Source organism: Bidens hawaiensis, unplaced genomic scaffold (genome assembly GCF_021521415.1).
Source record: "Bidens hawaiensis isolate Kalapana, Puna unplaced genomic scaffold, B.hawaiensis_p1.1 tig00035104_1, whole genome shotgun sequence".
NCBI lineage: Eukaryota > Viridiplantae > Streptophyta > Magnoliopsida > Asterales > Asteraceae > Bidens > Bidens hawaiensis.
In genome coordinates, this window is record NW_027496111.1 from 47,773 (window position 1) to 75,679 (window position 27,907).

Below are 27,907 nucleotides of genomic sequence, written 5' to 3' on the forward strand. Positions count from 1 at the left end.
GTCTGCAGATAGCAATGTCTGCGCATGGTCTGCAAGCTACACAGAAGTTTTTTAGAAACATAAACAGCACCTTAAAAGTGTTCAAAAGAATGATTCGTTAAAAGATTCAAAAATTTCTTCTCTTACGAACAATAATCTTTAAATTTGGATGATAAATAGTTTTAGAACTTAAAACCACTTATGACTTAAAGTAGTGTGCTACAAATCAATTATTTAATTATAATGGCCAAGAAATTTAAAGAACGATCACAATAGTCAGACAAAACACTCACAAACAACAGTGAGGTATAAACAATTTTGACCAAAACCAAGACTAGTATTACTCAGGGCCGTCTCCGATAATTTAAATACCTAGGACGAACATAAAAAAAATGCCCATAGGCTCTAACGAGTAACGAAATATATCAACATGGTTATGCTTGACATGTTCTTCATTTATATTAATCTCAACATGCTCTTCCTCTTCCGGCTCTTCAAGTACTACTTTCACATGATCTTGTTCATTAGCATGTTCTTGCTCTTCAATAGGCTTTTCAACTACCGGTTTTTGTATAAATTTATGCATATCACCAGCTTAAGACTTTTTTATTGCATCATCTCGTTTTCTTTTTTTACGCTTTTGAGCACCAGATAATTGTTTAGGAGGCATATTCCTATTATTTGATATTTCAAAGCAAAATTATTAATTATACTCAATTATACATTATACATAATAGTATAATACACAATTGTACATTTGTACTTATATATATATATATATATATATATATATATATATGACAAATCTATATTAAAATATTAAAGAAATCAATATATAATATATATTATAAACTAAATAACTAATGAAAAATACTATAATAGACTTAATAGTTATATAAATCAAGATACAACATAGCATAGCATAGTGATTACCGATTACCTACCTACCTTCAACTCTTCAAGACCTCCTCTGTCACTCCGTCTGTAAAGAAGGTAACCTTTTCTTTACATGTTTTATTACATTTGATTTAATTCATTTCGTTTTGTGTGTCCCGGTTTAGGAATGAGCAAAAATCGGCATGGTACCGATTGATAGTTTGGTACCGGTACCGGTTCCAAGGTTTTGAGTTTATCTCCAACTAAATACATAAGTTACTACTTTAATTTTAATAATGATATTAATCATCCAAAAATAACTTGTAGTATAATTATATATTAATCCAACAGAAGGGTAGTGTTTAATAGATACTCCACCTTCGTCAAATAATCGGGCCAAACCTCGATCAGGGCGGGTTTGGGTGGGGACTTGGGATGTTGGTGGGGACGAACCGTGACAGTCACTGCCCAACTCCCTAGCGCAACAATCGTCACAACCAGCGCCATTACGCAGATGCAGAGCCTGCTGCATCCGAATGGGTGTTGACTGTGACGTGGAGGAGGAGGTGGTGGTGGTGGTTTTCGTCGTTGTGGAGGTGAATGTTGTGGGTGAATATGGTCTAAAGGCGCCAGTGGTGGTGGTGGTACATTTGCATGGTGGTGGTACTAAAAAAAACGAATTAAATGAAACATAAAATTGACAAAATTTCAAACTTTGGACTGAAGTAGCAAAAGTATCAAACCACAGGGACGGAAATGACCATTAACTAAAAATAAACAGGAGAAAGACAAAAATACCCCTTAAACTAACGGCATAGTTGGATGCTGTTAGACCGGGGGGCGTAATTGGCTAATGTTTAAAACTATAAGGACTAAATTGACAAAATTTCAAACTTTGAACTAAAATGGCGTAAGTAGCAAACCACAGGAACAAAAATGACCATTAACTCTTTTTTTTAAATGATCTGACATCATCTACAAAGGAACCGGTTCTGCTTCAGTTCATTTAGTGTCAGATCGCTGGGATCACAACTTTACAGAAGCCTAGGTGCTGGTAATTCAACGCCGAATGAGCTGATGCGAAAACAACTCCTATGTAGCAGTGGTATGCCTCTTCCGGATCCTTCGTAGTTGTGGCATGCCTCTTCCGACTCCTTTGTAGTTACAAGAAGTCTAGAAACAAAAAACGTTACAAGAAGTCCTAGAAAAAGGGATTTACGTAACAATGAAGCTCATGATGCACTTCGGAATGATTTAATGGAACATTTGAGGACGGTCAATAATAATAATTCATAGGTTTTATTATTAGGCAAAAGTTTCAAATTAGCCATCTTTCATTTTATTAGAGTAATTGTCATTTTAAATTATGTAATTTTTTTGTTTATTTATTTGTTATATTTTAGTTAATATATTTTTTACTAAATTTTTATTATATCGCTATTATTTAAATAAAAATTAAATATTTTATAGTATTGTGAAATTCTTATTTAAAATAAATGTAAAAGTAAATGATGATGTGGAAATGTAAAAATGGTTTGAGAATGTGTATTGTTGGAGTAAGAGTATCTCCAACAGTTTTTGGTTCAAAGCAGCCACATCACTGCCGCATCAGCTTTCTTAAAAACCATCTTTTACTCCAACAATACACCTTCTCAAACCATCTTTACATTTCCACATCATCACTTACTTTTACATTTATTTTAAATAAGAATTTCGTAATACTATTAAATATTTAATTTTTATAATTTTATTTTAAAATAATAGCGAAACATGTGTTAGACGAGTAGGACTTCTTGTAGCGGGTTTTTTTTTTTTTTTTTATAATTGAATATTGTAAAATAGATAATAAAATCGTTAAAAAACTAGGCGTTTTTAAAAAAACTAGCCATTAAAAATTTTAACCGTTAAACTAGCCGTTACGTAAAAAATACACAAACAAAAAAAATACATAATTTTTGAAATAAATATAAAAAATATGTATATGTATAATATTGTAATATATTTTATAAATATAAATATGGGTGTATATATATATATGTGTGTGTGTGTGTGAGGAGGGTGAAAGATGTGATGCATGTGACCCACAGTAGGTGGTTTTTGATGGTTTGAAATATCAAACCTCAAAACTTGTATTTTGGTTTAAACAAACCTCTCCAATGGTTTAGGTTGGTTTGAACCAATAAAAACCTATAGTTGGAGATGGTCTAAAAAAGTGGTTTTTAAGAAAGCTGATGTGACAGTGATGTGGCTAGTTTGAACCAAAAGCTATTAGAGATAGTCTTAAAAGGAGCATATGAAGTGATGGACACATGGATTTTTTTCAAAGGTTTCACTATTTTTAGATGCTTCAATTTCATAGGGCTAGAAATAATTTTTCCGGGTTGGTTCGAGTCAAGTATGGACGGCTCAACCATTCTATGGGCCTAAAGTGAACTAAAATGCAGAGCCGCTTACAAAAAAAAAATTTGCACACCCTAGCACACACGTAATTAGCTAAGAGAATATTATATGGGATGTAATTTTAGCTAGTACGACTACAAGTCACACAGTTGTAAACGTGTCATAAACCATTTCCTCTTTACTCAATGTAAGAGTCAAACCAAAAAAGAATAAAATACAAACGCAGATTTGTGAAGAAATGCAACATTTAAAAGCATGGTACACATATTATCTAAATCTGATATAGAGCCTGCTTTTACATGTGATCGATTGAATATAATGATTGAAATGGTTCATTTTGAAAATATCTCATAATATTCATAGTACCTAAAAATAAATTCAAATATTTCTCACTTTATTATCATGAGAATTAGTTGTGAATGTATTTCAATGAAATCTTGTAATATTTGAAATTGACGGAAAAAATGAGTTAAACATTCATTGAAGTTTGACTATTTAGAAAAAAATATTAGTCAACAACTCAGCATGACTATTTTAGATATTTTTCTTTTTTTTCTTAAATAATATATTTTTAACAAAAAAGTTTCGTCTTTTCCTTTTACTTTTAACAAATAACATAACACATGTTTAAAATTGTTGAAGACTTGATGATGTATTCTGAGCGTGAAAAAAATTTGTGGTTGAAATTTGATTCTTTGATTAATAGTCATTTAGTGAGAGGATTGAATATGTGATTGAGATTTGCTATTTTGATGAATGGTTATTTTTGTGAGTGATGGAATATTTGCTTTTTAATACATATATATAATTTTGGTTTTATACTTAAAGAGAAATTCCATTTATATATGTTAAGTCAAAAAATCAAACACAATTACCATTTTAATAGAATTGGTAAGCACATTTGGTTTGAAACATAAGAGCCTAGGTTAGAAACCCACATCACACAATAATATATTTTTCAAAATTTTATAAAGCCTTACGGATCATAGGTTACGGGTCATGGATCATAATATAATAGGAAATAGTGATATAGCATCTATTTGGCATTCTATATGGAAGTCCTAGTTAAATGACACGTGGACAATTGGTGTTGCTTTAATAATATAGTTAGATAATTATCATTATTGTTTATTATATTATAATATAACTATTATTACGGAGTATATTAGAACTATTACTACATTAAGATGGCCGGTTGGATGGTGGCGCCGGTTGGACCGTCAGCTGGGGCACGCAATTTTTAGGGGCCAAAATTTTTTGTATCTATATTTTTTATATATACATTTAAAAATATAAAACTTATAAAATATGAATTGCTTTTTACTATCTTATAATTATTGGGCCCGAAATTATTTTTTATCCATAATTCATTTAATTAAGTTTAAGTTATTAGGCCCAAACTAAAACTAAAAACTAAAGAAAATAAATAAAAACCCGATGCAAAATAAAAGAAATAGCGGTCGATTGAAATTTTCTCTTTGTTCCTTCCTTCTTTGCGAATGCTGAACAACGGCCAACCCAGCGGACACCACTGTTGGTTCGTGGTTAACCAACAGGCTCCTCCACGGTTGACCAAGCTAGCCACCAAGGACCAAGCTATTTTTTTTCCAATGCTAGGACTTAGGAGAGTTTCACTAATCATTGGTTAATGTATTTGATTTTAATAATTATTTTTCTATGTTTATTGTTATAACATTAAGCCTCGTTTAAAAAAATTAGCTTATATATTTTGTTACTCGTTAAGGCTATGGGCCTTTTTTTTCCGGCTCGGCCAAGGTATTTAAATCCTCGGAGACGGCTCTGTACATTATCAATATAATTTTTTTTTAAATTTGATGAGTTAACATTTCACAACGCATATACGGCTTAACGATTTCGTTGCAGCACGAGGGTCCTAAAAATAGTTGTTATGAATATTCATTTATTATTATATTATTTATTTTTATTTATTTTTTATTATTATTACTAATAAAAATATTAATAATAATAAAGTGATTAATCATTTAATTCTTACATGGTAACCACACATGATAATGGAATGGTAATGATTAATTTCATTCCTTTGTTCATTTCATTACTACGTCAATTCCATTCCCTCATTTATTCCATTACTCCATACCAAACATGCTGTATTATCTAGTTATTAAACATTTTATCAAATGCTTTGTGGCCCACCTATATCAATATGCTGTGCCAGAAGGAAAAAAAAACTATATCAATATATGTAAAACATTGTCTCTCCACGTAACTAAAGGTTTGAGTTCCATGATTTGTGCGACTAAAGGTTTGAGTTCCATTGATATGTCCATCAGTTTAGAATTTTAGATTTATAGGATCTTTGAGTAAATATAAGGTTTGAGTTCCATGATTATGTTTTTAATAGTAACAATGAACCTTATTCTTAATTTTCTCCACCAAAACAGGTTCCAAACCGGTTAACCAAACTGAAACCGGTCAAAACTCGAACCTAAACCGATTAAAACCCAAACTGAAACCGATTGTAACCTAGTCAAGAAGTGTAAGGCTCCGTTCCCGAGAGCCCTATTTTGGTGTTAGATTTACTCATAAACACAGTTCTAAATATCATAGTTAATTAAAGCTTTCGCGAAATACTTAAAACTTCAACCAACACATATTACATATTATAAAATCTTGTCTTAAGCATAATAGATAGTCTCAAAACAAAACATAAAACATAAATATCACATGACTCTTTCTTCTTCCGATTCCAGTCTCTTCTTCAATGCCATGTGTACCGTCTCAAGCAACCTGCCTCATCCTACTCACCTGCGTGCATACTAAAAGTCAGCTACGCTGAGTGAGTTCTAGTTTAACAAGTTACAGAATAATCTTACATATTTATCTTGCATAAACTTATTCTTATGCGTTCTTTCATTTTCATACAAAGGTTACCTTATACTATTCTTACATATCGTACAACTATTCTTACATTTTTGCACAGATATTATAAGGGTCTACCACCCGATCTCTTGCACCGATATCATAGAGTCGGCCACTCTATTCTTGCCCAGGTATTAGAAGGGTCTGCCACCTTGACTCTTTACATGACCTCCTTACTTGACTCTTACAATCGCTTTTAATTAAACAAAGTAAACACATACTAGTTCTTACCACATTCCTTCATTCTTGCATTAGTTATTCACAATCATCATATATGTATATATATTTCTAGTCTTACAAGTATGCACACAGTCCCGAAAACATTTCAAAGAGAAATGGGGCTAGAACTCACCTGAAGTCGGTTCCTTTATGAGTTTATGGTCACACCTCTTCTCAGCTGGGGTACGGCTAACTGTTTAACAAGTTACGAGTGTCAATTATCTATTTCTACTACTTCACACAGATAGGTTAATAAAACCCTCAACTAACGGGGGTCGGGGGACAGCGCCCCTGGTAGCGAGGTCTAGGGGCGGCAGCCCCTAGCAGGGTCCAAGGGGCAGATCCCCTGGCTGGGGTCGAGTTGCAGGTCGGCTTGGAAAAATTTTATTTTCATTAACATGCCTTTATTAAAAATTTATCAGAAAAACGTGTCGGGTTAAGTTTTACAATAATTTGGATCGCATGCAAAACCAATCGTATCGCATGACTAAAAGGAATCGCATCACATGGATGCAAACCAGTCGCATCGCATGGACAAAACCAGTCACATCGCATGGACCAACTAGTCGCATCGCATGGACAAACCAGTTGCATCGCATGCTTAATTCTAATCGCATCGCATGATGAATAAATCGCATCGCATGCTCTTGCGATGTGATTTCTTTCCGTGCGATCAGAATCCTCTTTTCCTTTATTTTACCATTTTCCAGCCATTCTTCCCCGTGACTGTCACACCCCAACCTAAGGCGGAAATGCCGGGGCTTGATCCGATTGCTCACAGCTCGAGGATACAATCATAATATAAAAGTGACAATATCTAATTAATTATTTTATTTCAAAGTATGCACACATTATTCAATTACAACAAGCAATCTAAATATATGAATATAAGCTCAAATAATGATTATCTTAATTATATCCAAAGGTCTTGTCTACGTGTCCAAACTTCAATCTTCAATACAAGCAACCTGCATATGCGTAGAAAATGGAGTTTGTCAACATAAAGTTGAGTGAGAATATCACCAGTTTTGCATGTCAATATAAATAAGCATAACGTGATAAAAGGGGTAAATATAATCAAACCATAAACAAGTATGTAAACCGTTGCCAAGCGAATCGGGCGTTGGTCAATAGCATGAGAACCCAATACATGGGAGTATGATGGACCCCTACGAATATACGAATGAATAAATATTAACACAATATACGAATGAATGAATATTAACACAAGTAAGCATGTAACACGTATATTTGATTAAGTCACTCACAATTACACGTATGCATTTGTTTGATATATACAGAGAGTATGAAATATGGATAGGTACGCATATGTCCCCAAAACATTTAGGAAAGTTGGTAAAATAGGGGAATGATAAACTCACCTTAGATTAAAGACAAACGAATATAAATATGAATAAGCGAGCTAACGAATAAGCGAGTCGTCCACTACACGTCAAACGATATAAACAATTTAGAATCTGGAATTTTGATTTATGATAATATAAGTAAAAACGAACTTGTTGTCGCTGGAATCAATCCAAACGGACGTTTAGAATTTAAGCTATGATTGGTTTAAGATTTAAGCGAGCTGGTACTGACCAGAATCCGAATAGCGTGTCGGAAGTTGGGTTTTGGTCAATAGCCTTAAAATTTCGTTACGAGAATAAAAGTCTTCTGGACCGAATGTTGAATCCGACCAGAAGTATGAGAAACTTTAAGTCAAACTAGTTGACTATTTTGTCCTTTAACGAGTTTTAAACGATTTGACCAGTCAACACCCTTCAACCACCGAAAATGATTGAAGGTTATTGACTAGGGAATATATATGAATGATTTCTATGTTTACAACTTACCCGGAAAGTGAAAGAATCAACAGAAACGATGAGTCAAAGGTCCACACGTAAGCAAAGTCAAACGACAAGCTTGAATCTTCAACAATAATGCAAAAACCGAAGGATTTTATGAGGCATAGAGAGGGGTGACGGCTGAGAATGCTTCTTAGGGTTTAGTTAAAGTTTGTGGCAGAGATTATGAGTCTTGTTTATATATGAATATAAAAAACGAACCATATTTTGAAGATTTACTCGTTTAAGTAACTAAATACGTTATTAATAACCAAGTCAATGAAATAAGTTGCAGATTTCGTGCATGATCAGTAAGTTATGAATATGGACTTGTATTTTAGTTACAATCTTTTTCTTGGACCTTAATTTACTCGATTTATGCAAAAAATAAGTGATTTTGATGCTAGAAACAAATTATGAAACAAAATAAGCTATTAAATGAGAAAATCTAGTACAATAACTAACAAAATTTGGCTTGGACACCAAGAAAACGAAATTGGACCAGCTATAACATTTCTTGGAGTTTAAGTTTCATTAATTTAATCGAAAATAGGAAAGAATTGACAAAATTAGTCCATGAAGTTCCCGAAAATGCAATTTTTAGCCGTTTTAAAGCGATTTAAAGGTTTAAGGATTACTTGGCATGATTGAAAGTTATGGAATTATAAAATAAGTTAAATACAAGTTTTAATCAGTTCAAAAGATCCGAATTACATTCTCGAATTGGTTTAAACAAATATGAAAAATCTGAGATGTTACAGTGAGTCCGTGGCCCTTCCATAGGACCCGATTTTACCCTTTTTATGGGTTTTGGGTCGTACCAACTTTGTCTACCCGTGTTTTACAAAGCCTGAACGCTACTTTTTCGTCCTATATCGGACCTGTTTGCTCACGGCTCATAAAGTTTATATTTTTCTTACATCTTACAGCCCGGTCTACTGTTATATCAGTTTGTATGTCGAAACCGACCTTGAAACTTAACCTTTTTAACCAGAATTCACATTATGGTATCGGGTTTAGGTTTGGATCTGAACAACCCGTAGATCTTGTGGTGTTTCTTGTTGTTTGATGATGTTGAACACGAGATTTGTCCTTCCTTTGGCTCCGATTTAGACCAGGGTTTTAAAAAGAATATGTGCGTGTGTGTGTTCTTGAGGTTGAGATTGTTTGGGTGGAAATGAGTAGAAGGAAGATTTGGAGTTTATATACTCCTAGTCTATGGGATTTTTGAAAGGTTGGAGAAAAGACGGTAAGTCGACGCGAATTGAGACAAAAATAGTTGAAAAGTTGGACCGTTGGTGTTAATTTTTAAAAATGAGATTATTATCGGCAAATACACAAAAGGTGAGATTATATATTTTCAATTTGCCAAAAAGTTAAAATAAATAACATTATCACTATCTAATATATTAATTTAGCCAACTAAGGTTAAGCTTGAGGCCCCCGTTTAAGAAGGATCACGAAGTATTATACATAGTCTCTTAAACTGTCACAGTACAATATGTGTTTCTAACTCTAGGATGATTTTTCTTTCCACCACAAGGGCCCCGAGTTTCGGTATTGCTTTAGGCCTTTAAAATGGTAGTTGAACCGACCCTGACAAGTTAATTAATGAAACTACAAGCTTACTAATCACATTTTAGTTGATGAAAATCCAATCTACAATCTCACAAACAACAAAAGAATGTAACATGATATCATTGTTTGAACCATATGCCCATGACACTAAAATATAACAGCGTTCAGGCCCGGCCCAAAGGGAGGGCGGGGAGGGCAATGGATTCAGGCCCACTCTTTTAAGAGGCCCATAATTATTAAAATAAATTATATTTTATTAATTTTGTTTTAACACAAAAGCCTACAAAATGACTATTTGGTTGAATAGAAAATGTTCTAGACTATGGAAACAAAGGTCATGGGTTCAATTCCCATAATCAGTGTTGTAAAACTCGTTAGGTGGTCCCTAGGCGGCCGACCCCCCTGTAGGGAGTACTCAGAGTACTTGGCTTGTACTCAGGCATGATAAATATAACATAAAATAATTGTTGGATGTTATATATATGTTAAGGCAAACATAATTCACATCAAAATAAGCATAATTCATATGAAAAAAAATATAATTCAAAAAATTCATGTTTTGTTGTTATTTTTAATTTTTTCACTAAAAAAAAAATGATGGCCGAGTTGACCTTGGAGGCCGAGTAATCTGACTTTTGACTGAGTTGGACCTTGGCGAGTCATTGTGGCCGAGTTGGGAAAGGCACCAAGGTTGATGTCCGAGGACCTTGGAATCCGACTTTTACAACACTGCCCACAATTAGTGTTCTTTTTTTTTTTTATAAAAAAAGACTTTCATTTTATGTGCCATTTTAGTAACATTTTATTATTATTTGTTTGTTTTTGAGCTTTTGAAAGACAATATTATTAGTAAAATTGTAAAATTATCTATTACATAATTGAGAACGCAATTTTATGGGCCTGTTTTTTTACTCGTCCTAGGCTTCAAAAATTTTTACGGGTTCTCGGAGACGGCCCTGACAGCGTTGCTGTTGATATACGATCCCAAAGGGTTACATACTAAACAAAACTATTCTAACTACATGTTTAAACCCGGTATTAACGTATATGACCCGGTGCCAGTTATTGTTATCATGTATACATTCTTTTATGTATATTTTATAATTAACATAATAAAATTATATACACTAGTAATTTTATAAATGCATAGATGGTCATTGTGGTTGTGTGTACTTGCCAACCAGACCTGAGAAAGTTAGTTTTTACATCAAAACAGGATGAGCATTGGAACAAGAGAAAATAATAACATTCTGTTTTGGGAAAATAATAATATTGATAATCGACAAAAGTGAGATCAGAAACCATAATTGAGAATGTGGAGACAACCAAAAAGTTTAAGGTTTTGAAACAAGGTGTGAACTCACAACAAGAGAAGAAAATCGATTTGAAACGAAATGTTTTCAAGTCTTGTATGTTGGTATGATGAGCTTCTTCCAAGAAATAAATAAATAAACAAAACCGAGGTCTTGTAATGTTTTTGCTAAGTGAATACTATGAAGTTTCAACGAAGGATAAAATCGGTTTACAAAGGTTGAATAACACAAGAAACATTTCACTTTGCTTTACAAATAGATTGTGTTTGGTTCATAGTGTTTATAAACTTTCTTATATCCCACAACAAAAGAAAGTTTTCTTATTGTTGTTTGTAAACATTCATAAGAGCAACCACAACACACACCACTACTCCCTGAGGTCTGGGTGAGGTGACTCTGCAGCAAACAACAACATAACAAACCCCGCCATTGTAAAGCCATGAAAGTCTGTTGCCGCAAACTTGCAGCGGACTGCTGATGTGGCAACCCCCTCACACACACACACATATATATATATATACTACATATTTAATATTTTTTAATTGAATTTATGGAGTGTTTATTGTTGTGAAAGTAGGTTTTTAAGAAAAAATTGCAATGTAATATAACGATGATGTGACGGTTTTCATGAATTTGTTGTGGCAGATTGTAACATCCGGCTTTTTAAAAATAATAAATAAATAAATTTTATTTTTTAATTATGCGTTATTATGTGTTGCCGATTAAACAAAATAATATAATAGATTGGTAGGCTTAAAGAGAAGATGAACCTAGAATTTAAAGTTCATACTAAGGAGTGTTTTGGGTCTAGGGTCCATGAGCTAGTGGTATAAATACCCTTTAAACCTTTCCAAACCCCTAAATCTCACACTTTTTATTTTTACCAACACACCCTCAAGAACATACACAAACACACTCCTCATATATTCCATTTCCATTTCGAATTCAAGAAGCAAGATTTGAAGATATGTTTACACTCTCTACACCTAAACGAGTTAGGATCATCAAGGTGCAAATTAGCAATGTTTTAAAAACCGGTATTTTACTCGTACCGGATTTAGTTCAAAAATGGTATAACCGGTTGAACCGGAATGTACCGAAAGGTTCAACGAGGTTGAATAATTTACCTTGTAATTCCATATAAATACAGTTTAAGTTAAAAAAAACAACCCAAAAGTACATTAATATACATCACACATGAAATAAATATCACATATGAACAATGGTCGAGTGAGATTGAAAGTTTATACTTTGTATACGAAATAAGTCAATTTCAAAATATGTAAATAAACTAACATTGGATTTGCATAATACAAAATTGGTTGTTTAACGAATTGTCGTTTACCCTGTTTACTCATTTCAGTTTTATCAACTATGTTAAAAGTCATTTTAAAAAATATGGGCCGCAAAAAATATCAAAAATCTCTTGGATTAAAAACAGGTTTGCCGGTTTAAACCCGTTTTTTTTAAACCGGCGGTATGATGTTCTCATAAACCGCCCAAAAATACCAGCAGCTAAATACCGGTTACCCTACGAAAATCCGGTATAACTGGTTCAAACCGGCCGGTACGTACCGGTTTTTAAAACATTGCAAATTAGCTCAAGACCCGAGTCTAAATCGGATTATAAAAAGGTATGGTTTATGCTTAAAAGGTGATTCGTGTGTTGTCGGTTTTCCATAAAAGTTGGTAGGATGTTAGATCGGGTACCAATGATTGATAAAGTTGTAAACTTGGCACCAAATGAACCATGGAGCATAAACATAATAAATGGTCTAAGTCCTTGTTACTAGCAAATCCTAAATAAAACAAGTTATATCTAACTAGTATTTTACCCGGCGCGTTGTGCCGGGGCAGGTCACTCAAACCTGGGTGGAGGCAAAAACCCAAGCATTGTCGGGTCCCAAGAGAAAAGACGGTAAGTCGACGCGAATTCGGTCGGTTTTCGGTTACGTGTGTTATTGTGCTGGGACTAAAACCAAAAACCGAGCAAAAAAATATATAAATGAAGGTGAGCCAATGGGTGGCGTCGGTCGGTAAAACTCGAACGTTGATAAAGCGCGACTGTGTTGTTCCCGGGCGTTGAGGCAGTGAGTCTATGGATATTCGGCCGATTTCCGTCACCTTCGTACGGTACCGGAATTAAAACAAAACGGTTGGTAAACTCGTTTGTTTGTAAAACCCGAGCGTTATCGAACCCAAATATGGAACGGTGAGTCGGCACAAATAACCTCTTAATTATTAATTTACATAAAACAAAAAAAGCAAATTACTTGGCCCAATCACACGCTGCCAAGTGGACCAATCATCCCAGGCGTTGGTAATTTGATGTCGGTCTCAAGCGTTGTGGCGATTTGTTGAGGCGAATTAACTCGGTTTCGGTTACGCCAGTTATAGTAATAGTAATGGAACTAATATAAAAAGTTCAGTAAAACTCATCCGGTCGTTTGTAAAACCCGAGTGTTGTTGGTCCCGGCGTGATAGCGGTTGGTCAACGCGTATAACCGTTTTAATTATCACTTTAAAAACAAAAAACAAACCAAAAAAATAACAAAAGAAAAAAAATGAATTACTTGATCAAATCAAATTTTGCTAAGTGTACCAATTAAAATTTATTAGGTTTTCCTTTTCAAAGTTTCATGATAGTTATTCTTATTTTGGTTTCATTTTGGTTTTTGATTTTTTGTTCGGTTTTAGTTTTTATAAATTTATTTCGTTTCAGTTTCGTTTTAAACGGGTTTAACTTTATTCATTTTTTGTTTTGGTTTTTACAATTTTTGTTTCTGGTTTGGTTTCAGATTTATCGGTTATATTTTTTCAGTTTCATTTCGGTTTTGTTTTAGTTTTATTGGTATTTGGTTTTATTTAGGTTTTCGGTTTTAGTTTTGTTTTAGTTTTTTTTTCAATTTAGTTTCGTTTCAATTTTTATTTAGTTTGTTCGGTGTTTGGTTTTAGGATCTATTGAAAAATTAAATAATATGGAAGGTTCACAAATTAAGTGAAAGGTTCACATGGATTTCAACTTTCAAGTATTTTGAAGTTATTGACGCTTTATACTTTTTTGAATCTTCACAACCACTAATAATGAATTCGCATGTGGTAGAAAGGATTTCAAAAGCTAAGAACGTTGTATGTGTTACCCTTCATTTTCTTCTTAATCTGCAAGTGTGTTATTATTTTCTTTTATGAAAATGAGTCATTTTAGAAATGTTTTTGATTTGCTTTGGTGCGATCAAAACGGGGGGTCATTTTAAAAGGGTATCAGTTTAGTTCGGTTCAACAAGTCAATATAAAAAGACATCGATTTCATTCTTTTTAAAATCGCATTGATTTGGTTATGGTCATATATGCCGGGTTAATTTAAAAGATATCGATTTGGTTCGTGTTTATATGGGTCATTCTAAAAGCGTAACGATTTGATTCTAGTCAAAACATGTCATTTTAAAAAGGTTTACATTTGGTTCTGGTTCTTACATGAGCTTTGAATGTGCTTCAGTTTATGAGGGTGCAGGACTTTTCACATGCAATGTAAAACCAGTTTTCATAATCAGTTAGTCGCTATGTTTGTTAGATTAGTATATGAATGTTTATGTCGTCAACTATGTTCCCGATCCATGAATAAAAGAAGCCCGAATCATTCTTGGATGCTAATCGTGAATTTTTCCTAGATGCTTATATTCTGATTTGCTTGCTTTCCAAAATAATGTTAGTGAAGTTTGCTTGTTTGTTTTATATTAATATTAGTTTTTAAAGTTTATTAAGTTTATATTTTAAAGTTTTAAATTTTCTTCGTAGACATTCTACTATATAAAGTCATTTTTTTGTAAGTTTATGTATTTAAGTACTTTGTTTGTGCATGAATATGAATTGCAATTAAAAATCATGTTGTTTCAAAAAAATATATTAAAAAATAATTTATCGTTTGAAATTATATATATGTTTACTTGACGATTTCTATATTTCCACTCGTGTCGTGCACGGGTCAATAACCTAGTATAATAATAATTAGATAGTTCAATACATTCCAACTTCACACAACAATGAAAGATTTTCCCTCTATATATCAAATTAAACCAAACACAAATAAAGATTGACTAAAAAGCCCCCAAAGTAAGGATCCAAGTTTTCAAATTTAAGCCAATGGGAACTCCACAAAAATTTAAACGCAACGGATTCAAAAGAAAGTGGTTCAAACCTTGATACTTACGAGATGTTGGTGTTTGTGAAATTCAAGAGACGAACTGATCTTTAGTGGGAAACGGGTGTCAATTAATTAACTCGCACGAGACGTGTAGATTGGGATACATGATGTAATTTTAATATCTAAACATTACAGCTTGTCGTTTGTTAACCTCTTGTCTAGTTCCTTGCTAGGCCAAGGTTTCTTTTTCTTTTTCCTTTTTTTTATAAAGATCGGTTGATCAAAAAGTAATGGACCCCATCTCATCTTTGACAACACAAAGTAATACACTTAATATTAAATGCATTTATATCAACATTACTACTACCTTACTTTCATTACTACTACCTTACTTTCTTTAATGTTTAACCAAATCCATGGCATAAAACATCAAAGGATATTCATGATGTGATTATTCATTCTTTTCTCTCGACACTCTTTTAAATATCACCGACGTAAACAATGCCAGGATAAAACTTTTAAAAGCGTTCAAACTATTATTCTAAATATATTTGGTAGACAATAAATCAAACAATATATTTCAAAATACACTCAATTATGTCTTAGTAGCTCAAGAAAAATAAAACTTTTAACACACTGACGTCTCTTCTAAACTTCACAATACAAACTGAAGGTCTTTTCAGCCGATAAGGGGCTACAAGAGTAATATGAGTAACTATTTCATTGACATCCAATTACTAAAATAACAGTTCCATATCATCTAACTTCACCTCAGAACGCTTCATAATTTGCACTAAACCATCTTCCCACATAATAAGAGCTCTGTCAATGTCCGGATAGTAGAATCATTCTGTCGCATAAACGATCGGGCCCTCCACCTCGTTGCAGAAATCTCGGTAATCAATGGATGGAAAGATTTATGAATCCAAATCCATAGATCCCATTTACGAAGATCTATTAACCAACATATACTAACCCAAACAACTTCATAAAAACATAGATAAAAAAAAAAAAAAAAAAACTTTATCTCCAACCAAATACATAATTAGTTACTACCTTTAATTTTAATAATTATATTAATCATCCAAAAATAACAACCTGTAGTATAATTATATATTATATTTGTTATTGAGTAGTTATTGAGATTCAAATTTCCAGGGATTGCAATACCCGTTCCTGACAGGTTAACTAAAGCTTCCCCATGAATTCAGAGGGCTATCGAATTCTAGAATGCAGTAAAAATCGAATATATTTCGGTAGCCAACGCCAGAGCCGGCTCTTGGGCTGGGCAACCGGGGCACAAAAATTTGTTATACATATAATTTTTAAAATAGGCACAAATCTAAATCGTTTTATTAGATATTAGGCTCAATCAGTTTTTTACCCATAACTCATTTGAGATATTGGGCCTACATGTCTTTTTATTTCGTTAGGACCTAAGGGCCTTTCCATTTCAGCCCGGCCGAGGCATTTAAATTCTCGAAGATGGCCCTCCATTTAAATTCCTACTCGGTATGAATCCTATGAATACATCATACATCGAGCATAAGTATTGTTGGTAAACTAGAAATTCTGTAACTAACATGTTTTTTTTTAGATGTGGCGCGTATGTAAGGCTGTATTTATGTGTGTTAAGGGTTAGCGCGGGCATATAGGATGTAGGAAAGGCTGTTTTTATGTATGTTCTTTGCATGTAGGGTGTATTTGTTATTTTGGTTTTGTTTTTATTAGGTATATTACTTTATGTTAGCGTATGTTGTTACTATGTATTGGTTTTGGTTTTGTACAAATTGAATTTGTTTGTCGCCTTAGGTTATATTAGGGGTGTTCACGGTTCGATTTAAAACCGTGAAACTGCCCAAACCGGCCGTGGGTTTGGTTTGACAGTTAGGTTTAAATTAACTTTCGGTCGGTTGGTTTCAAAATTTTCAACGTTTTGGTTTACGGTTTCAATATTTTAAACCGTAAAAACCAGGCCAGACTGTGAATTTTAATATAACTATTTTTAAAGATAATTTATATTATAATTATTTGATTGTTTACATGTTTTAGGTTCACTATAAATATAAAACTAGATCAAATATTTAGATTGTTTGTAAAACTAGATCAAATATGACCTGGATCCTGCATTTCCACCATGACCACCCACAAAGCTAGTTTGCCTATATAAACAAGCCTTACACAAGGCGACCTACCGCCATTGCCTACTTTCTTCAAACCCCATGCAGATCTCCCGTTTCAACCACCACCATCACCTCCACGATCCCCACAACATAGTCCAGCGGTCATGAACCGCCGGATTCCACTCGCCGATCTACCACCACTGTTGCCGTTTGCGAACTATCAGGCTAATCGTCTGTCACAATCACCTCCTCCACGATCCCCAGAGCGTCACAATCAACACCACTTTGGATGCTACCGGCCCTGCATTTGCATCGGAGTGCTGCATGTGACGATCTTAGCCGTAGTAATTTGGGCGGTGACGGTCACCGTGATTTCCCACAATAAACATCCAAAATCCCCACCAAAACCGGATCTTATAGATAGTTGGGGATGGACTATCTAGTAAATTCGACCATTATGTTAGATTTTGACTCTAAAACACACCAAACTTTAAGCCTAACCCTATTAACGAGTTTTCTTCCCCACTTCAACAGCTCTATAAACAACATGGATGTGCGAGGGGAACGGTGTTTACACTGGGAACTTCAGCATGGTCATTCATCACTCTAAACAAGTACACCACACGGGAATCAACGAGTGCTCATTTCCAGGTGAAAAACCCGAAACCTTTTGTTATAAACTTCCCACAAACAAACACTCCCTTATCCGGCCAAGATATTCTGGTACTAACCAGTATATTTGCCCAACCCACTTTTTGGCCGTTGGTTGAAGGAGAGCTTGAGTTTGTGTTATTCATAGGCGACATTGTCTACCAAAATCTATTAAGTTTTATTGCCTGCTACGATTCAATAGCCCTCTGAATTTGTGAAGCCATAGTTCAATTGCCGTGGGAGGGTATTGCAAGCCCTGGAAATATACAACTCAGTAACTAAAGGGTATTCCACATCTTCTGCCCCTTAGTTACTAAGTTGTATATTTCCAAGGCTTGCAATACCCTCCCACGGCAATTGAACTATGGAATTGGGCTATTGAATTGTAGCATGCAATAAAAACATAATACATTTCTGCAGCCAATGCCACCTATAAATTACACAAACTCAAGCTCCCCTTCAACCAACGGCCAAAAAATGGCTTGGACAAATATACTGGTTAGTACCAGAATATCTGGCTGGTTAAGCGAGTGTTTGTTTGGGGAAAGTTTATAACACATTCCGGGTTTTGTACCCAGAAATCAGCATTCGTTGATTCGTGTGTGGTGAATTTGTTTGGCGTGATGGTGACGCTGATATTTCCAGTGCAAACGTCGTTCCCTTGCACAGATAAGTCGTTTATAGTGATGTTGAATTTGAGAAGGAAACTAGTTAATAGGGTTAGGGTTAAAGTTCGTTTTGTTTTCGAGTCAAAATCTAATATAATAGTAGAATTTGTTAGATAGTCCATCCCCAACAGATAGTTGGGGTGAACGTTTGAAAGATCTGGTTTTAGTGGGGATTTTGGATGTTTATGGTGTGAAATCAGAGTGACCGTCACCGCCCATATTGCTCTGGCTAAAAGCATCACAAGCAACACTACGATTCAGGGCCGGTAGCATCTAAAGTTGTGCTGATTTACACCTAGATTGACCACCGGACGACGCTGTGGGGATCGTGGTGGTGGTGATTGTGACGGGCGATTAGCCTGGTAATTCACGAAAGGCGGAAAAGGAGGAAGACCGGCGAGTGGAATCCGGCGGTTCATGGTCAAATTAACCACAGGACGACTTGGTGGGGATCGTGGAGGTGGTGTTGCTAGTTGTCGTAGAGGTGGTTGTGACTGGCCATATGTTTTGATGTCTCCAACTTGTTTAACTAAGGTCTTTAAGTGGATTGTGGAACTATATCTATTCTAAGTGTTCATGTACCTTTAGAGTGGATTGTAAGTTGTAAACCGTTTTGTGTGTACATAGTTTTTTTTGATGTGGCACGTATGTAAGGCTGTATAGGATGTAGGAAAGGTTGTTTTTATGTATGTTCTTTGCATGTAGGGTGTATTTGCTATTTTGGTTTTGTTTTTATTAGGTATATTTACTTTATAATAGCGTATGTTGTTGCTGTGTATTAGTTTTGGTTTTGTACAAATTGAATTTGTTTGTTTCCTTAGGTTATATTAGGGGTGTTCACGGTTCGATTTGAAATCGTGAAACCATCCGTGGATTTGGTTTGACGGTCAGTTTTTTTAATTAACTTTCGGTCGGTCGGTTTCAAAATTTTCAACGGTTTGGTTTACGGTTTCAAAATTTTTAAACCGTAAAAAACCGGACCAGACTGTGAAATTTTAGTATAATTATTTTTAAAGATAATTTATATTATGAGTATTTGATTGTTTATATTTTGTTTTAGGTTCACTATAAATATAAAACTAGATCAAATATTTAGATTATTAGAGTTTGTAAAACTAGATCAAATATTTAGATTATTAGATTGTTTAGGTTCTCTTAATTTTGCGGTGCAAAGACCGTTCCCTTCCACAGATAAGTTGTTTATTGTGGTGTTGAAGTTGGGAAGGAAACAGGAAAATAGGGTTAGGTTTAAAGATCGTTTTATTTTCGGGTCGTAATCTATTAAAATAGTCGAATTTTTTGGATAGTTCACCCCTAACAGATAGTTGGGGTTAACCCGATCAGATTTGGTTTTGGTGGGGACTGTGGATGGTTATGATGTGAGCGGTGGGAAACCAAGGTGACAGTCACAACCTATATAGCTACAGCTAGAGGTGCACAAACCGGTTTTTTAAAAAAACCGGTTCGGTTATTAACCGGACCGGTTTTTTTTGTCCCGAAAAAAACCGGTTCGGTTAATAACCGGACCGGTTAATAACCGGACCGGTTAATAACCGGACCGGTTAATAACCGGTTTTTTTCTGTCAAAACCCTAACCGGTCTAACCGGTTAGGACCGGTTTAGAAACCGGTTAGAACCGGTTAATAAACCGGTTTTTTTATTAACCGGTTTTTTTTATTAACCGGTTTTTTTTTTTTTTTTTTTTTTTTTAAATTTCGCGGTTTCAAATACGAATATTTGTTTTTTATATTTTGTACTTAATGAAGACCATTATTTTTTCACAGTATAAACAAACCGGTAACTACAAGGCAAACCGGGTAACTACAAGGCAAAACGGACTGACCGAAGCCATTCTTTGCTTTCGTTGTTAGGGTTCTTTGCTTGGAAGATGAGTATGAGTGTGTGTTGGTGAATGTGTTTTCAACAAACCAAAGATTAAAAACACATAACTTTCATTTATAGTTTTTACATTAAAAATACAAACATTAAATCGTTATCGCATATTCGTAACTCAAAAATACAAACATTAAATCATTAACACTGAAGAAATCTCTGCCAAGAACTGTTGTTCATGATTTAACTCAAAAATACAAACATTAAATCGTGAACTAGCAGATGCTCCTGTTGTTCCCAATCGCAGTTTGTTCATGATTTGCCTCCATGTTTGCTGTTTCTTTAACTAAATTAGAAAAATCCAAATCAACAAGTAAATAAGAGCACATATTAGGAAAAAGAATGCTTAGACACGATTACATGAACAACTTGCTGTTTCTTACTCATGATTTGCCTCCATGTTTGCTGTTTCTTTAACTAATTTTCTTCGCTACCCGATCCCGAGCTATTTCTTAGGTAATCGTCGTACGCGGCTTCTTCATCGGTCATTGGTTGAGTGTGTCCTTCATTGACCTCGTCTTCATACAAGCCCGCTTCATACTCCAATGTTGGTGGTGTTGAAAGCATTCTTTAAAGTTTGGCTATAATAGGGGTTTTGATCGTCGTTTAACCCAAGCTCATCACAAATTTTTTCTATTAAAGCTTCAACACCACCAACATTGATGCAAGGGTTTAACGCAGCAGCACATGTCAAAACAGCGGGTAGTTGTTGAAAATATTTTCTAAATTTTTCTTTCATTTTTACACCCATATCAAAATAAGGTGCACCCCTACAATCAAGTTCACTCAACTTTGTGCACATGACAACAATTTTTGGTAAAGCAATGGGGCTTGTTGGATAGTAAACCCCGGATAAACTAGTTGTGCAAGATTTAAAAATTTGAAGGACCTCCGTAACGATCTCAATCAATAACCAGTTTCTAGGATCATATGGTGCACATTTACCCCTACTTGACAAAATTTGATGAAACGCAATTAATGATTCTTTTTGTTGGATGGCTTTCTCAAACATATTACAAGTCGAGTTCCATCTTGTTGGACAATCCCAATTTGGCCCCAACCATTGACAATTAGCTTCTACACAAAATTTTTTGTATCTTGAAAATGTTTTATTGTTGCTAAAAACATCTCGTAACATTCTTTTAAAACTGTTTCTTTGCGTTTCGATCACGTTTAACCCATCTTGCACGGCCAAGTTGATAATATGTGCAATGCATCGGCTATTGCACACATCTTGGTTTCGTTTCGTGGGGATGATCCGAACGACCGTTATGTCTGTGTTCGAGGCACCCATGTTGACGGATGAAGCAGCACTTTGGGAGGCCATGATAATAAGAGCGTATAATCGAGTATGAAATAAACGAGTACGAGTATGAAATAAACGACTACGAAATAAGAGCGTATGGAGTGGTAATGTGGTATAATTGAGTGTGAGATAACAAAATAATCGCGTATGAAATAAACGTTTAGAGCTAGTAGAGTTGTATAATCGAGTGTGAGCTAACCTACCCAACCTAAACTATATATAGTTGTTTGTGGGGGTAAAATGTTAAAAAAAACGGCTAGAAATCAAGAAAAAACGGGCAAAAAAGGACCCAAACGGTCATATGGCCGTTTTATAACGGTCAAAAACCGGTTAACCTAAAAACCGGTTAACCGGTTTTTAGGTTAACCGGTTTTTGACCGTTAACCGGTTAACCGGTTTTTTAATAACCGGTTTTTAAATTTAACCGGTTTTTTTACTAACCGGTTCAATAACCGGTTTTTGTCCACGAATGAGTAACCGAAGTACTAACCGGCGGTTCAATAACCGATCTAACCGGTTTTTTAATAACCGGTTTTTCTATTAACCGGTTTTCGGTTAAACCGACCAAACCGGTTCTATAACCGGTTTTTTTGAACACCTCTAGCTACAGCATAAGAAGCAACCCTCCTATGCAAAGCGGGGGTAGCATCTGAATTGTGTTGATTCACGCCCGGATTGACCACCGGACGACGCAGTGGTGGTGGTTGTGAACTTGTTTTTAAGGCAAACCTTATGGGTGGGTCATGGGTGAGTGGGTGGTGGGTAGGTTGATGTGATTCATACTTTTTAGAACACTACCGTAATAATATACTCCTCCCGTCCCATTAAAAGTGTCCATATTTTCTTTTTTACTTGTCCCATTACAAATGTTCATTTTTAAAATTTATTAGCCAATTTTCAAGTTTACCCTTAAGCACACACAACTAGCATTAATAAACAATATGGTGGACCCATTTTCCAAGGGTATTATTGTCATTTGGTTAACAAAAAAGGTAATCATTCAATCCACCTTAAACTTTGTGTTTTTCAAACTAAGACACTTTGACCGGGACGGAGGGAGTATAACCTAGGGGTGCTCACGGTCCGGTTTTGATGGTTTTTAGGTCAAACCGTAGCCAAAACATTACTAACGGTTTTTGATTTTCTAAAACCAAAACCGGACCGTTGACTTTTGAAACCAAACCGAACCGTTAACTTTTGAAACCAAACCGAACCGAAGTGTTAATAAAAGTCGGGTTCCGGTTTGGTTTCACAGTTTACACTTTATATAAAATGATAAAATGAAAAGTAAAAAATGTTGTCGAAAAATGCATACTTCAAGCCATAAAATAAACAGGTTGTTTAAAAATGTATAAAACAAATGTCCTTATAATGCGTGTTTTATATTAAGTGGAAAAAAATGGCCTTAATACCTATCCATGCAAATACATCAAATAAAAGTAGTGGAAAAGTTTTATTTTCAACAATTACATAAGCCAGATTTGTATCTAGATATTTGATCTAGTTTTACGACAATCTAATGATCTAAATGTTTGATCTAGTTTTATATTTATAGTGAACCTAAAACAAAATATAAACAATCAAACACTTATAATATAAATATCTTTAAAAATAATTATATTAAAATTTCACAGTCCGGTCCGGTTTTTTATGATTTAAAATTTTCACATTTTAAATTTACTTTGAAAAATAGAATCTCAGTTGTAATATTATTATTAATAACTTCATCTTAGATCTGGAAATTTGAAGGAAAATTTTGCAAAGTTGTTTTCTAATTTTCACTGAAGAATGTTATACCCAAAACTGGATTATATGTTATTTCATTCCAATTTTGTATAACACAAAAACTAAGATAATTTAAGTTAGAGATAGTGTAAGTAAATATTTTATCTAGCATCTAAATATTTTATAAAAGACTAGAACACTTTATCAAGGCTACGGGTGCAAACGAGCCGAACCCGAGCTCGACTAGGCTCGAGCTCGGCTCGTTTAACTTATGCAGAACCGAGCTCGAGCTCATTTCGAGCTCTATTTTCAAAGCTCAAGCTCGGCTCGTCAGTAGATTTTCAAGCTCGAGCTCGGTTCGGACTCGACTCGTTACTATTTATTAATTATTCTTTATATAATTATTAGTATTTTTATATATTTTTTTGCTATTATAATTTTATGTATAAAATAACATATATTATTTAGTTATTTTTATTTATTTTTTATAACAATATATATATATATATATATTAACCAATAATTATTAAATATGTATTTTAAAAATTATATAAATAACAGACTTGTTTAGGCTCGCGAGTCGGCTCGATCGAGCTTTTTAACGAGCCGACCTCGAGCAGCCGCCCCCATCTACCATTCTAGAGTTCATACAACTCTAGATCTAACATAAAACACAACATTTAACCAAGATCTTGCCTTTTCGTGCTTTAGTTCTAGATCCAAGTTTCTTGATGTTGTTTCTTGCACAAAGATGAAACTAATAATTTGAGCACCAAGAAAAGGAGGACTTACAGATAGATGATCATTATTGAGACTTTGATTATTCGGATAGTTGCTGCTGCTTGCTTGGACGAAAGAGAGAAGAGCCATGAAAGTTTGTTTAGGGGGTGTTTGGCGTAGCTTATTTATCCATGCTTATAGCTTTTTTAGCTTTTTTTTTTTCCTAAATAAGCTTAGTTTGGTGTTTGTTTTAGCTTTTTAATCTTATGCTTATAAGCTTGTATAAGCTAATTTGAAGAAGCTTATTTGAAGATGGTTTTTTAGCTTATTTGTGTTGTTACTCGTTTGCCTCAAATGATGGTGGATTAATAATCATTGAAGCAACTTATTACTATAACAAATTAAAGAATGGTGGATTTAACATCTTATTATCAACTTATAGAATATATGTTAATCCAAACACTTAAAAGGGGCTTATCAAATAATAGAAAATAAGCCATAAGTCACTTTAAAATATAAGCATAAGCCAAAAAGTAAAAGCTAGGCCAAACACCCTCTTAGAGTGTAAAGGGTTCAAAACAGAGTTCAAACGTAGATTCCTAGGAACCACGCCGGTAGCTTCTCCAGAATTTTTTTGTTCATTTAGTTAAACAAATGAACATGAACACATGCTTTGTTTGTTTATTTATGCTTGTGAACGTTTCTTTATGTTTGTTCAATTATGTAAGTTTATGCTTGTTCGATGATATGTTCGTGCTTGTATTTGGTTAATGTTAAACGGACGAACACTAACATGCCCCTGTTCATGTTCTTTTGCTTTACTTACAGGCCTAAATTTGTGCATTTTCAAAAATTGGATCTGAAAAGGGGATTTAGGGTTTATGTTCATTTATTTAATTAAGCAAACGAACATGAACAAAATTATTTGTTTATTTAATTAAACGAACCGTGAATGTCTGTTTATGTTTGTTCGATTATATGTTTGTGTTCCTGTTCGGTTAAACTTAAGCGAAAGAACACGGACATGTTCCCATTCATGTTTGCTCGGTTTGTTTACATGCCTAAATTTGTGCATGTTCAAACGTTGGGTCTGAATTGAGGATTTAGGGTTTGTTTTTGTTTGATTTCAGGTTTTGACAAGGAGAGCGAAGAATCAGTATACTTGGAGGGGTTTTAGTGCAATTCCTTATGCATTAGAAGAGCTTAGGGTACTTGCTAACTTATGTTTGATTTTCTTGATAAGTTTGGTTTGATATTATTGTTAAACCATTAAGACTTGAATTCTGATGGTTAGTACACGTGTTTGCTTGTAGAAACAGACGTCTAATGAGTACCTTAAAGTCTTACCGATCCGCAGCTTTGGAACTGTAAGTTCTCCTTGTAGATGAACGGTGAATATCATGACGGTTTTTGTTGAAATGTACTGCAAGTTAGGGGTCTTCTTGCAGGTTGTAAGTGAGAACGATTCTCGTGGGCCTTCTAATTCAAACAACTCATACACTGACAAGTATACCAAATCATCTGGATCTTCTAAAAGTGGTAAGTTGATTTCTTTATAGTTTCATAAACGAGTTCAGTTTATTATTAATCTTTCTCTTAGATGGCATTGGAATATAAGTTATAGCACACCATTTGTCCTTTTTTCAGAAATTAACAGGAAGGAAAAATCACTTGGACTTTTGACACAGAATTTCATCAAGCTATTCATCACTTCTAAAGTGAGTGAACCTGTTAGTAAAATTGTCTTTCATGGTACTTAAACTAAAGCAATAAACTTTTTTTTTGTTATCTTACAGGCGGATCTAATCACTTTGGACACTGCTGCAACAGCGTTGTTGGGTGATGTGCATGATCCAACAGCCATGCGAAGTAATTTCATTTTCTATTTGATTTCATGAATTATTAATGTGATAGTGTGATAGTAGTTAGACTTGCACTCACATTCTATGTATGTGTGCAGCAAAAGTCAGGCGTTTATATGACATTGCAAATGTCTTTTCATCAATGGATCTTCTTGAGAAGGTAGTAAAGACTTTCACACTGTAAACATCTCTCATTTATACACAACTGTGTATCTAAAATGTTTTCTATTTATGAAGACACGTCATCCTGAGAGTGGGAAACCATCATTCAGATGGTTGGGATTCAAAGGACACCCAAAGACTAAATCTGAAACTGTAGATACAGATAACTCAAAAAGAAGAGATTTTGGAACAGATATTACGAATCGTGATGATTTGAAAAGAAACCGAATGGACTCTTTATCTGATTGGAGCTCAAAAGAAGTGACTGTGGCAATGCATGGGAATCTTGGAAATATCAAGATCGAGTATGATGAGAATATTACAACGCAAGTGCAGCCTGCACGCAGCTCAAAGGAATTTGTTTTTGGCCCATTCACACCGCCATCGCACAAAAGTTAGGAGTTTCTGGAAACAAAAAGTTAAAGCGGGCTCAGGATTGGGAGAACTTGGCTGATACTTATCGCCCTCAGTATCGCAATGCAGGTAGATTGCTGAAATCTGAAATATGGTAAAATGAGACGGTCAGGATGCGAAATGTGTTGGGGTGACCCAAAACACTTTTTATTCAATTTTTTTTGTGAATGTTTATTTTGTCAAATATGATTACAAAAGGTATGATCTTTCATTAATAGTTCAGTTTTATGGAAAAAGTTAATTATGAAATTTATGCTTTGAAAATACACTTTGAGGGACTTTTGACAGTGACAGTGTGATATGATATTTTGGTTGATAATATTTACAGCTTTAAGCAACCTGCTTGAACACTATGTGGATGCCTGGAAATCATGGCATGTCGAAGCCAATGAGAAGAAGCAGGTACAGTCAGTATCTTGAATCTTGACATGACTTCTAAAAGTATGCTATTTGTTGTTGAAGAGAGATGATGACTAGTGACTTTGTGTGGGGTGCATATAGCCTCTATGCACCAATTTAGGTATGCTTTTAGGTTGGTCTAGTTACCAGAATATGAGTCACAGTTTGTAAACTTGCTTCATAGTTTGAGGATTCTTTCTGTTGTGACATTACTCATTGTGTTACTGAATTGGTAATACAGAAAATGACTGTTCGGTTTATTATGGCTGGTTTCGGCATCTTTCTTTCGTTTATTCTCAAGAGTTTAAAGCAGTTGTTTTGGATTTAGAAGTGAAGAGGTTTACAAACTTCTTTTTAGAATCATAAGGTGATAGCTGGAATAATCAAAAGATAATGTACAATGAATAAGGCAAAGAGTATTATAACATAAAGCTTATTTGAAAGGAACAGTGAATATGTGAGTGTGAATATATCTTGAAAATAATATATATATAATAATATTTGAAAGAAACAATGAACATGTGAGTGTTAAGATATCTTAAAAATAATATATATAATCTGAAGGGACATATAAATCATAGTTACTATGTAGTTATTATTTTCTTTTCTCAAGTTTAACTTGAAATAAAAGATAACACCGAAGAAAAAATATATCACTAAATAATAATAAAGTTTTATAAATTATAACTGCTCCCTTTGATGAAGTGAAAATCTCATTTTTTTTTCCTCTCAA

General features: G+C 34.2%; 1 pseudogene across 1 annotated transcript; it reads left to right on the plus strand.

Annotated features, from left to right (window-relative positions):
* Nucleotides 1-1,391: 1,391 nt before the first annotated feature.
* On the plus strand, nucleotides 1,392-27,523 carry LOC143587046 (E2F transcription factor-like E2FE; annotated as a pseudogene). The gene is made up of 9 exons (XR_013144807.1): nucleotides 1,392-1,499; nucleotides 25,468-25,545; nucleotides 25,651-25,704; nucleotides 25,786-25,876; nucleotides 25,985-26,055; nucleotides 26,134-26,206; nucleotides 26,298-26,359; nucleotides 26,437-26,844; nucleotides 27,104-27,523. The product of XR_013144807.1 is annotated as an E2F transcription factor-like E2FE (transcript).
* Nucleotides 27,524-27,907: the final 384 nt, after the last annotated feature.